Below are 13,670 nucleotides of genomic sequence, written 5' to 3' on the forward strand. Positions count from 1 at the left end.
CCTGTGTGTTTGTGTGAGAAAGACAGCTCGTGAAAGAGAGAACATGTCTATTTATATATGAGAGAGAGCATAAGAGAGTGAGAGGTGTGTGTGTGTGAGACAGCATGTGAGTGTGAGAGCCTGCGCCTGTGTGTATATGTGTGAGAGGGAGACAGTATGTGAGAATGAGATCCTAAGTGTATGTTTGAGGGAAGAAAAGAAGAAGACAGTTGGATAGAAGAAAAGAAGAAGAAGTTGGATAGAGAAGAAACTGAAAAAAAAGAGACCCTGAAAAAGGAATTAGCGCAAGACCAAGAAAGAGAAGGTGGAAAATAAAAAAAACCTGTGACCAACCAATTAGAAAACTAAGATCAGACAGCAAAGGTAAAAAAAAAAATCATTTTTTAATTTTTACTGATTGGCATATGCTATCTTTGGGAGTGTGCTAGAGTAGCACTTTCTCTATGCTGATCTTGCGAGGTAATGAGATCAGCATGGAGGAATTGGAAGCCCTGCAAATTTTTTATACTGTGGGGCCTGCACAGAGGAGGCAGCAGAATTGGCTTCAGTGCCAATAGCAGCAATCAGTACCTCCCCAATTGTCATGCGGCAGCAGTGACAGCTGCAGCAGAGGAATGAGAGAGGCTCCAACGTTGCTTGCAAAAGAAAGAGATGGAGTCTGCCTTCAGTGTGGGCAAGTGTATGAATGGGAGCTCTGTGTGTGTGTGTTTTTGTGTGTATATGTTAGAATGAGTGCTGCAGATGGATTCTAACCTGCCAGCAGCTGAAATGAAGATGAGAGCCTGATGCTTCTAGTAGATACCAACCGGTTTGTCTGAGAGGGAGTGTATGTGTGTATGAGCTTATTTGTGTGTGTGTATATGAGAAAGAGGAAAACATTTGTGCATCACTCTTCCATAATCCATGACAGTCTCAGGGTGACTGGAAATCAAAGTTCTCAGGTATGAAGAACATGAATTTTTAAAATCCTTTTTAATTTTATTTTTAGGTGCTATTTAATGCGTATGCTGTTTTGAAATATTTTATTGGTGTTTGGGACATTTAAAAAACTTGTATATGAGTTTTTAATTATTTGACCTTTTATTCCTCAGCTTTTTTTGAAATATTATTTGTATGTTTTTAGTATTATGATTATGTTGTTATTATTTCTTGATTTTATTGTTTGATGTTTGAAGAATGGTCATGATTCTGTTTTTTCATTGTTGCACTGCACTGAGTGTCTGGCTCTTCCAGTTCAGTTTTGGTCTGCACATTTGAATTTCTAGTTTATGGTTGCTCTATTCTGTATTTGGTAAGGGTAGGTTTATGTTCTGCATGTGTGACTGAGGTGAGGCATTCTTCTAATAGGAAGTGTATTCGTGTTTTAAGGCTTTCGGAGGGTCAAGTGCACCATATATCACAATAGGCCTAAGAGCATATGGGTTCCAAATGTTTTTTTGCATGGATATCTGGTCGGCTTCACAGCAGTGTATGTAAATATAATATAAGTGATAATTTTACCACAAAATGCTGTACTTTGATATATTTTATGTAAAATATAAATGCATAACGTGTGTTTGTGTGGAATGGGATGGGGGCATTGTGCAAGGCTATAAGGTTCGCTTAGGGCACCTAATACCCTTGTACCTTCCATGAGTTTGTGGGGGGGATGGTGTCAGTTTTTAAAGTTTGTATCATTGAAGGGAGCTGGGTTTTTTTTTGGTGGTCCCAGTATAGAGAATGAATCAATAGCGGGGGGGGGGGGGGGGGGGGGGGGTGGCAGCACAGTAATTGTGCATATAAGGCAGCAAAAAAGCTAGCACCAGCCCTGCAAACAGAAGCATACTTCCTGTCTCACATACACATACAGAAGTACCCTCCCCTTCTCATATGCATACATACACAGAAGCACCCTCCTTCTCTCTCTCTCTCTCTCTCTCTCACACACACACACACACACATACACACACACACACACAAAAACAATCATCCTCCCTCCTCACAGACTCACAAAAGCACCCTCCTGATCTCACATACATACACACAAACACAGAAACACCCTTCCAATCTAAAATACATACACACATACACAGAAGCAGATGCAGAAGCACCTCTCTCTCTCACAACTGTGTCTCTGCATTTTCTTCCCCACTGTAACCTGCCTGTCTATCTGGCACCGTCCCCCAGCTGAGCAGCTCCTGTCTGCAACCCCACCAGCCTGTTCTCCGGCAGTCGCCAGAAGCTCCTGTCTTTGGCCCTGCTGGCAGCCTACACCTGAGCAGTTCTTTTCTTTAGCTGCGACGGTCCGCAACTCCTTCCTTTGGCCTCGCTGGCATGGAAAATGCAGGATGCAAGAAGAAGTGTCTATTTTTTTCTGCCACCATAGTGCTGCATTGCGGGGGGGGGGGGGGGGGGGGGGGGGGGGAGAGGCACTTGAGGCACATGGGGAGGTCCCAGGCCAATGCTGCTGCTATATTGTCAAGGAGAAGGGGAGTGCAGGCATCACGCAGCCACTGCACTGAAAATTGAAAAGCAGGCTTGAGCAAGATAAGAGCTGATACGGGTTGATGTTGGACACAGTGGGGCGGATTTTAAAAGGAGTGCGAATAGGCCTACTTTTGTTTGCGCTCAGGCGCAAACAAAAGTACGCTGGATTTTAGTAGATACGCGCGGAGCCGCGCGTATCTACTAAAAAACCTGGATCGGCGCGCGCAAGGCTATGGATTTTGTATATTCCCTCCGAGGCCGCTCCGAAATCGGAGCGGCCTCGGAGGGAATCCTCTAACACCCTCCCCTCACCTTCCCCTCCCTTCCTCTACCTAACCCACCCGCCCGGCCCTGTCTATACCCCCCCTTACCTTTGTTGGGGGATTTACGCCTCCCTCCGGGAGGCGTAAATCCCCGCGCGCCAGCGGGCCTCCTGCGCGCCAGGCCGCGACCTGGGGGCGGGTACGGAGGGCGCGGCCACGCCCCCGGACCGCCCCGGGCCGTAGCCACGCCCCCGTACCCGCCCCCAAAACGCTGCCGACACGCCCCGAAAACACCGCGACGACCGGGACCGCCCCCGACACGCCCCCTTGGAGAACCCTGGGACTTACGCGAGTCCCGGGGCTCTGCGCGCGCCGGTAGGCCTATGTAAAATAGGCTTACCGGCGCGCAGGGCCCTGCTCGCCTAAATCCGCCCGGTTTTCGGCGGATTTAGGTGAGCAGGGCTCTGAAAATCCGCCCCAGTGGCTCCACAGGTATGGGGCCACTGCAACCAACACCAACACATGATTCGGCCTACCAAAGCCCCAATAGGCCAATTTGTCCCAGTACTAACCAAGGATGCCTTGTTTTCCTCTTTATCTTTCTCCTAAGTGTATGTCAATCTGGATACACGTCTCAATAAGCTTTTCTAACATGGTAGGTGGTTCCATTTGGGCTAGCTCAGACTTTATTTCTTCTCTGAGCCTCATATGAAAATGGGCTAGAGTGGCTCATCATTCCATCCTGCATCGAGCTATAGCTGATGGAAACAAGCAGCATAGGACAGCACCAAACTTGCTCCTTGTCATAGTATTAATAACCCCCTTTCTGCTGTATGTTTTTGCTAGGGGTCCACAAACATTTTTTCATTCTTGGAGAAAGGTGGCCAATGTTATTTCTAGCTTCCGTTCCATCAGTGTAGTAGCCCACTTCAGGGCATCTCCAGTGAATAGGGAAACTACCCAGCATACTTTCTTTGCTTCGTCATTGGAGAAATCAGAGTCAAGTTGAAAGTGGAGCTGGCCTTGATGGAGGAACTCTCAATAACGTCCTCTATTCCCCTCAAATCTTTCTGGAGGTAACAGATTAGGGATAGGGCAAGTCTTCTTAATGACAGCTTCCAATTGTTGAAACTTTTGCTCTTGTTATCTATGTGCTTTGTCCAGATGAGCAACATGCTTTTTGTTCCCATTTTGGACATCCAGCACCTGCTCTTTGAGTGAAGCCATGATCAAATATCACCAAAACTCTCTACTTTGTGTGTTTGTATTCGGTCAGGAGATCTGGACTGAATTTTATGCAGGATTGTTGCACCCTAATGCACTAGGGGCCAGATTTTCAAAAGCATTTACTCGAGCAAAACTGGTTTTTGCTCGAGTAAATACACTTTACTCAAGTAAGTGGGCTTTTCAAAATTGCTACAATATATGCCATTGAATTGTCCATAGGATTTACTCAAGTAAGTGCACTTTACTCGAGTAAATAGCTTTTGAAAATTGCTACGATAGTATGTCACATTTACATGCGTAACTCCTTTGAAAATGACCCCCTTGGTGTGTTGCATTGCTTAGTAGTGTTCGGGTCTGACTGCAAATTACTTAGCACACACCTATGAGGATTTTTTTTTTTGACAGTTCTTAAGGGAAAACAACAAAAAGAAAAAAGGGACAAGAATCAGTAAAATAAACAAATAAATAAAACTCCAGCTCTGTCTGAGCACTTGCTACACTTACTTTCAGTTCCTAGTTACTCCAAACCAGGGCTAAGTCCTTTCGGTTCTGAAAAGCAAACACACAAAAAAAAAAACCCACAAGTGCTGAGGTTACTGCCCCTCAAAAAAAAAAGAATAAAGGGAAAAAAACATTCCTACGGATGGGTTTACCAGAAAGATTGGTACAATCTGTCAGGGGTCTCTGAATAAATAGCACAACATCTGTGTATTTCTTTGCACACAGAGGGGAGGATTTTAAAAGGCGCGCGAATAGCCTACTTTTGTTTGCGCTCCAGGCGCAAACAAAAGTACGCTGGATTTTAGTAGATACGCGCGGAGCCGCGCGTATCTGCTAAAAACCTGGATTGGCGCGCGCAAGGCTATCGATTTTGTATAGCCGGCGCGCGCCGAGCCGCGCAGCCTACCCCCGTTCCCTCCAAGGCCGCTCCGAAATCGGAGCGGCCTCAGAGGGAACTTTCCTTTGCCCTCCCCTCACCTTCCCCTCCCTTCCCCTACCTAACCCACCCACCCGGCCCTGTCTAAAACCCCCCCTTACCTTTGTCGGGGGATTTACGCCTCCCTCTGGGAGGCGTAAATCCCCGCGCGCGAGCGGGCCTCCTGCGCGCCGGGCCGCGACCTGGGGGCGGGTACGGAGGGCGCGGCCACGCCCCCGGACCGCCCCGGGCCATAGCCACGCCCCCGTACCCGCCCCCAAAACGCTGCCGACACGCCCCCGAAACGCCCCCCTCGGAGAACCCCGGGACATACGCGAGTCCCGGGGTCTGCGCGTGCCGGGAGGCCTATGTAAAATAGGCTTCCCGGCGCGCAGGGCCCTGCTCGCGTAAATCCGCCCGGTTTTGGGCGGATTTACGCGAGCAGGGCTCTGAAAATCCGCCCCAGAGAGTTTAATTTAATAAAAAGAATAAGTTCACAAAAGTAAAACCTTCCTATCTTACACTTGCAGGACAAAGCAACCAAAATAGGTAACAATGCTGTTTCCCCTTACCAGGAATATGTAATGGAGACCCAAAACCAGCTTGAAATAATGCAGCATGTTCAGACCCCTATAAAACGCCACTCTAGGGAATTGGGTTTAATAATGAGGGAGGTTTTAACTGCTGCCAATGAACCTTGGGCTTGGCATCACCCATCCCTTCCCTCACATACTGGGGAGATTCCAACATCGCAGCTTCCCCAATTTATCATAAGTATAAATGGGCAATGGCTCTTTCTCCAGAGCTTCAGCCTCTTACCTCCAGGAACGATTGCTCAAGTCCCCAACTGTTCCTTATACTAGATATCCCATCTCTTTCTTGTTTCCAATTTCTAGCCTTCTAATTGATACCTGGCTAATGAAATTTCGTGTGCCAAATATATGATTTTACACTTTTTTTTTGCAATGAAACTGATTTTCAAACAATTGACCATTTTTTCCAGGTTTTTCAAGTCTCATTTTTTTCCACCCTTCTGCAAGAAAGCACATTTTTTCTATCAAGCTCCTCAGCAATGACACTAATAAAGAAATGGAAAGGAATTATTCCCAGCTCTGAGTCTTACCAGAAGCATCATGTAAGCCATATATTATCACTCTTTGTGTCCTGATACTCAACTCGTTCCTCATTACACGCAATTTACAACTTCCTGAATTCTATGCAAAACAGTGCTAAAAACCATAGGAGTGAATTTTAAAAGTGTAGTTTCAGTTAAAAATCCCATATACATGAGCACCTGGGCTTTAAAGTAAAGGGCTACCACCTATTCTGAAGTACACCATATGTAGAAAAAGGGGGGCTTTAGCTGTTAAAACAATACGAAAGCAATGCATATTTTAAAAGCTGCAAATTACATGTATATATGCGGGCACAAGTAAAAGATAAAGAGGAGGTGTTGGGGTATATCAGGAATGTGATGGGGTGTTCTAGGGAGGGCTCAAAAGCTCCATATGTAAATCATTTTTAAAATTCTGTCGGCTGTAGCACAGCGGCTTGTTATCCGTGTATATTTACTGCTCCCCCTCATGAATTTCCTTTTGAGGCCTAAGATGACAGGGCGAGGAGTCTGGGTGAACTGGAGAGTGTGCAGGCTGAAGAACCACAGTGGTATGGATGACCTCAAGATAGACTGGGCAAACTGGTAAACTCATTGGTAACACTGGGAATGTCCTTGTGCGAGCATGTTTTAAAATCCCCTTATCTGAGTGCATTAAAGCTGACAAAGTCCTAGGGAAGATGCGTGAAGTACGTTAGCTCAATAACAGCTTAAAATTAGGAGCACAAATATGCACAGTGAGCATATTGTAAATTATATGTGTGTAACTGCAAAAATGTTTTAAAACTCCAGTGTATGTCCGCTCATGCGCCCATGTGTATGTGTATGGATTCCTGTGCACTTGTTTTAAAGTTACCATCTTACTAAAGCTCAGATAAGCAACTTATATCACAACTTCCTGATCTACCATTTTTGCATCCTTATTAAAGAATTCTATCACATTTGCCTGACAGGATCTTCCCTTTGTGAAATCATTGTGTTTGGTATTATTATTGTTCTGTTACCTACACAGGTGACTATGTCTTCTCTGTGTGAGCTTGATGTTTCCTATATATTATTGAGTGATTTATATTGGTTTTTTATTCCTTCATGGATTACCTTATTTACCTCACCTATTTTTGCTCATGGTGGAGAACAGCCTGTGCCTTCCCCTTCTTTAGTTTAAATGCCAATCTAAGTAGGGCTTGTAAAGATGAATAAGAACTATAAGAGTGAATTTTCAAAAGAGTTATGCACATAAAAGCATATAACATAGCAATTTTCAAAAGCCCATTTACAAGTATAAAGTCCATTTATGCATATAAAACCTTTTGAAAATTCAGCTCTATGAGTTTTCAAAGGAGTTGAATGCATAAAAACAGCAATTTTCAAGCCTTTTTATGCATGTAAATCCTTTTGAAAATTATCTTCATAGTATCTTATTGGATAGATGTAAACCATCTCTTTTATAAAAATCCCTATCTTCCCAGTATATCCCCCATCAACAATGTACCCCAAACCTTCTTCCTTGTACCAATTTTCAGAAATGAATTAAAGTTCTTTGTGAGCATAATCTTTTCTACATCCCTGTTATAAGCAGATAGCACTTGTGAGAAGGACCCTCTCTAATTCCTGAACTGCTTTTGAATTTTTACCAGTTAAGTAGTTTCCAGATCAATTATACCTACAATATCCAGGTAACCTACCTAACACGTTTCTCTAGCTAACCTCTGCACTTTATGTCCATCTCTGCAGACTGAAGTACTTATAAGTTAAATGACTTGCCTTTCTCCATGGGTATTTGCCCCTTACTATGGATTCTACTATCAGAATTTGATTTTCATCTGCCATCTATTCTCTTGTAAGACCTTTACTATAAGTGAACTACTTCTTTAACTTTAAGCAAGTTTTTTCATGGATGAGTGGAAAATTATGAGTGTGTAAGTATTTTTTTTTTATATTAACTTATTCGAGTTAACAATGTAAGGAAGTCATTTACTAAAGAGTTTCTGCCATTTTGTGCCTATGGGAAACATTATTAGTAAATCAGACCCTAACTTTGTTAAACAAAGTTGCAACTATAGTCAAATTATTCCACACTTGCCAAGTATCTAAATATTGTGTTGTTCTCCGTGATAGTTTTAGGCAGCATGATGATGGGAGGGAAGAAGCTTGGAATGGGAGCAATTAATTAGGAGGTGATAAGGGAAGAGCTGAGGCAGGCCAGGCTACCTGTACTGACATAAAGTATAAGAGAGACGTTTTAATTTAAATGGAATAATAAAGATAAAGTACTGTGCACAGCCATCAATGACCTAGTTACCATATAGTCTTATCATGACAAAATATTTACTTACAAGTGAAATTATTTAAGACTGCAGTGCATGATCAAAAATAACTACTACTACACTTTTTATTGCGCACTTTCTTAATATTCAATCTCTAGTATTCACTAAAACTCTATAAAAGGACAGAATTTTGTTTGACATGAATGTCTATGCATGTTTCTTTATGAAGACATCTAATGGCTTTGAGGTACTGTAGCAGAACAATACCATGTGGTGTGCAACTTTCAATTGATCTGATAATTCTTCATTTTTGAACAGCTGAATAGAATGTCATGTACATTAGTGACACACATAAATTGACAATTTAACTTGGCATACTGTGCAGTGTTGTCTGACATATTGCATTATATTGCGTTAACCAAAAGCCATTGTTCCCATTGAAGAAAATGACTTCCAGATGCATTTTATAGCATAGCAAACCTGTCACAAAATATTGTGATGAGTGTGCAATTAATGCATGGTACTACAGTAATATGTGCATAAAATGTCATTTAAAGATTGAGGGAGTAGAATAAGGCAATTTTCCTCTCCAAATAGGGGGCTGGGGAAAGAGAGTGGGTTCCAGTTAAGTTAAATCTGAGTCCCAGTACTAAAATTGTGACCATGTGACTCTGAAACCATTATTGTTGTCTCTTAGTCTAAAGGGGCTGAAAAGAGCATGAGTGAAGGTAAAACATATCCATTTAAGTAGGATTTAGGGACATTGAATAAATATTTCTATTACTGCATTTGTGGGAAAAGTTCTTCCACTTTCAACATGATTAGGAGAGAAACATAATCTGATTACTTTTAAACTGCATTTCTTGGTTATATTGTTCCAAAAAACAAAAGCTATATAGAGTCCATGCCAAAAATCACCAACGTTTTGAAAACATTTACAAAAAGAAATACAATTCATTTATTATTTGTAAATACTAATCTCACCAGTAAAAGCAACTTTAAGTTCACTAAGAAGCTAGTTTTCAAAGCAACGTATGTGAGTGCTTTTAGCCTGAGTACTTTGTAGCTGTTAATATAATTTTCAAATGTATGCTATTTCCCTTTGAAAACTGACTGCAATGTATGGATTATAACAATTTGTGTTTCTTGAAGTATACTGTATATAATAGAAAGATTTATACAAAAAAACCCCACCCTATTTCGATCCCGTCTTTACAAAGTGCTGCTCAGAGGCCCTGGCATATGCCTGTGAAGTCACACATCCGTTCCCTTTACCAAGCATTTTGGAATATCCTCTCTATGAATAATCCAATACATTATCTATCTCATTTTATTACGCATGATTCTCGGCACAAAAATATAAGCCGAATCATCCTTTATGAACACTTTTATCTGTTGTTGGTTTATCGCGGTGCACTTGGGCTCTAATATGTAGCCATTATTCTATAACATAAGGCCTAAACTATCAGTAACTTATGCAGAAGAATAAGCATGACAGGAATAGTAGGTGAGCTTAGCTGCACTTGACAAGCTGCACTCACCAATTCATCAATGCTTGATTTACCCAGAATATTTCTAACCTCTGAAGCATGAATATCATTTATAGAAGCAAACAATCTGAATAACTAACAACTGTTGTAAAAGCAGATATGCAGAAGAGATTTGGATAAAAATTATCTATGTTTGGAACAGTCTAAATAAAGTTATTCAGAAAATGCAGTATAGAGAAGCAACCAAAGGAAATTCAATATTATATCAACTCTGACAATAGCATTGTTTCTTCAGAAAGATTCAACAATATACATACATGTATATATATACATGTGTGTGTGTGTGTGTATATATATATATATATATATATATATATATATACACACACACACACTGTTTATTTGCCTCTGAATCCTCAGATCCCCCAAAAATTAATTTTGGGTCAGAACATTATCATAACCACATAACTCCCATTCAAGCCAATGAATGCTCTATTAACTCTACAAAACCCCTTTTCAAACCTAAAGAAAAAAAATTGAGAATCTTCTATCTAATGTACATTTTGAAGTTCAACCAAAATTCTCCACAAAACCTTGTAAAAATTCTTCTCAGTTTTTTCATACTCCCTACAATTTCTAGAGGTCAATATTCAATGGGTTTGCCTAGAGAAGTTTGGATTTAGCCTGTCAAACACAAGGCTTTGGATTTCCTGTCCCTTGCAGAAGATACATTTTAAGCAGGAAAGTCAGTATTCAGCTAAAACTTAAATTCATCAAAAAAAGATGATGTGGAGGCATTCCGGGGTGGGGCTTAAATTTAGCCAGGTAAGCCTGGTCATGGTGGAGAGCAGGTCCTTAACAGATAAACTTTTGCCGAGTATGTTTAGTGGGACTTATCCAGTTAAGTGGGATATTTTCTAAACGTTTATCTCGTGCGTTAGGGCCTTATCACACGGAGGAGTCGGGGCAGGGAGGAGTCAGCCATGGCACCACTGCCGGTGATAATGTGAGGGACATTATCGCCGGCAGTAGCACGGCGAATAGCACCACCTTTTACAGTGATGCTATTTGTGCGAAATCGCACCGCCGCGTTGCAAATGGCTGCAGGCTTTCGCAGGCCCGCCCCCTTTTTTGCAGGATTAATCATTCTGCGAAGAATGATTAATGCATCCCTAAGTTTCCTGCTTAATATCTCAGCTAATGTTACCAAATTAAAATTACCTAGATAACTTGCTGCTTGCAGGCCTGCTTAGTATTGGCCTCATCATGTATAGGACATATCCAAAAGGTATATTTTTTAATGTTACCTCATTCTTTAGAGTAATCACTAGCAAAATATTAGTCATAAATTGGTGAAAATGCTTACTAGTGTTCACTGACTACATTGTCCTTGCAAAGTGTAATAAGAGATACTATTGGCATCTCTTGTATATGTCTCAACAAATTATGAATGAAAAGGTTGCCTGTATTGCAGATTACGTGCAGTACTGTGTACTCAACAGAAGAGATAGGAGGTACAACGAGGCTTCTATGCTAGTTGTTGAGCCTGCTGTTTGAACTCAGAATGGTCAGTGCACAGGTGCCGTATACGCATAAATTAACCTACAGGAAGATTGAATTTTAAAGTCCTAGGATGGAATGTTTTTACAGCGAGGATATCCAGTGTCGTGTGTTAAAAAAGTGTACCGACGAGCTCTTTACTCCAATAGGGATTTTTTATTTTTACAAAAGAATCCTGAGGACTCAAACCCACAGATGCTGGTTATGAAGCACACACTGGCATCTCCAATCATCAGTAAAGCCATCAAACGCCACTGGTCAATCCTCCAGGATATTCATCCTTTGTTTAAGGAACCTGTTCGTATAGCATACTCGAGAGGTAAGAACATTAAGGACCAAGTTGTTCAATCCAGTTCATATAACTTACCTGTAATGACAGTAGATGCCACCAGCTGCATTAATTGTTCTCACTGTGTTCTAAAATCTCCTCAGACCACAATACAGACATCATCGGGCCACATCATTACATTACCTTATGCCACCTGTAAAACTTCTTTTGTTGTTTATACAATCTTTTGCCCTTGCCCACTTATCTATGTGGGCATGATTAAGCGTCCCATACATACTAGACTAACCGAAAACCCCCGCTGAACGACCTCCTGCAGTCGATCTCCTGCCGGTGGCATTTTCCGTACGGAAAACGATTTGCGGCAAGAAATCGCTTCCTGAACCCCGCTGGACTCCCAGAAACTTTTGGCCAGCTTGGGGGGGCCTCCTGACCCCCAAAAGTCCAGCGGGGGTCCGGAACGACCTCCTGCGTCGAATCGTTTTTGTCTATGGCCGCCGCCATATTGCGGCGGCCATTTTGCAAAATGGCGCCGGCTGAAGACAAAAGGATTCAATTGAGGGGGCCGTTCCGGACCGCCGCCATTCTGGACCACCGCTGGATCCCCAGGTAATTTAAAGCATTTGGGGGGGGGGGTTCGGGAGGGTGGGGGATTTAATTTAAAGGGTCGGGGGTGGGTTTTAGGGGGTTTTAGTGTGCTGGTTTTCCTGCCCTCCCCCTTCCCCCGATTTACGATTTTTTAACGATAAATCGGGGGAATTGGTATTGTATCGTGGCCCTAACGATTTTTGACGATTTAAAATATATCGGACGATATTTTAAATCGTCAAAAAACGATTCACATCCCTACCTCAGACACAATATGAAACTTTGCCGATAACAGACAAGCAAACATAATACAGCAAACGATATTAAAACAAGAATTGAGGAACCGCTCATGGCTCATTTTACAGAGTGTCAACATACTTTTTTTGAGATTAAATGGACTATTTTAGAAATAGTAGCGGCACATTGGAGACATGGAGACAGGATCAAACGCCTCCGTCAATGTGAGCAGCGTTGAATTTATCAATTGAAAACAGTGACTCCTGATGGACTTAATAAGGAAATAGAGTGGATTCACTTCATGTGAATATCGCTCGTCAGTCAAATCAAACACACAGGTGTAACATGGTAGATCACATATAATTAGCAGCACTCTCGTGGTAACCTTGCTTAGAAGCCGACAAGAGGAAAAGGCGGCAAGGTTTGGTGAGCTCGGAGTGTCTTTTTTTAAACTATACCCATGGATGTGCATCTTATATTTAAGTAAAGGTTATGTGTGATAAAAAATGTTAAGTTTCTCACAAGTTGGTATTCGTCCTTTATAGAATAAAACTGTATCGTGTGGAAACGATGAATTAAACTTCTCAGTGGCTAGTATAGGAGAATGATGCCTTGCAGTCCCTGAAGCAGCTTTTGCGAAACGTACATCGGACTGGTCCCTTTGAACAACTGGACCTTTGAAGCGCATTGGACTCGCTGGAGTGATTCAAACCTGGAAGTGCGGCAACGCCACCAAAAGAACTGAATCTCAGAAGCGTGACAGCGCTGTCTACCAATAAGGGAAGTACTGTTCCACATTTCTTCTTAAAAAATTATAAAAAGTTAAAGTCACAAAAGAATAAGCACTTTTATCAAAAACAGGACTGATGATTAAATATGACCCGTAGCGGTTAATACATAAAGCTAACTTGCTAGTATGCCGTGGGTGTTATGATGGTCCCATCTATAAATTAACCTATAAGATACAGCACATAGAAGAAAAAAGTTTTGATTACACAACATATTGATGTGAGATATTGTGGCTCGTTGTGCTTTTGGATTAACTGTTAGTAGTTTCTGTAGATTTCAATTACCCCAATATTGACAGAGTAAATGTAACATCAGGACATGCTAGAGAGATAAAGTTCCTGGATAGAATAAATGTCTGCTTCATGGAACAATTGGTTCAGGAACTAATGAAAGAGAGAAATATTTTAGATCTAATTCTTAGTGGAATGCAGGATTTGGTGAGAGAGTTAATGGTGGTGGGGATTTCT

The sequence above is a fragment of the Rhinatrema bivittatum genome, chromosome 5, assembly GCF_901001135.1.
Source record: "Rhinatrema bivittatum chromosome 5, aRhiBiv1.1, whole genome shotgun sequence".
In the NCBI taxonomy this organism is placed as follows: domain Eukaryota; kingdom Metazoa; phylum Chordata; class Amphibia; order Gymnophiona; family Rhinatrematidae; genus Rhinatrema; species Rhinatrema bivittatum.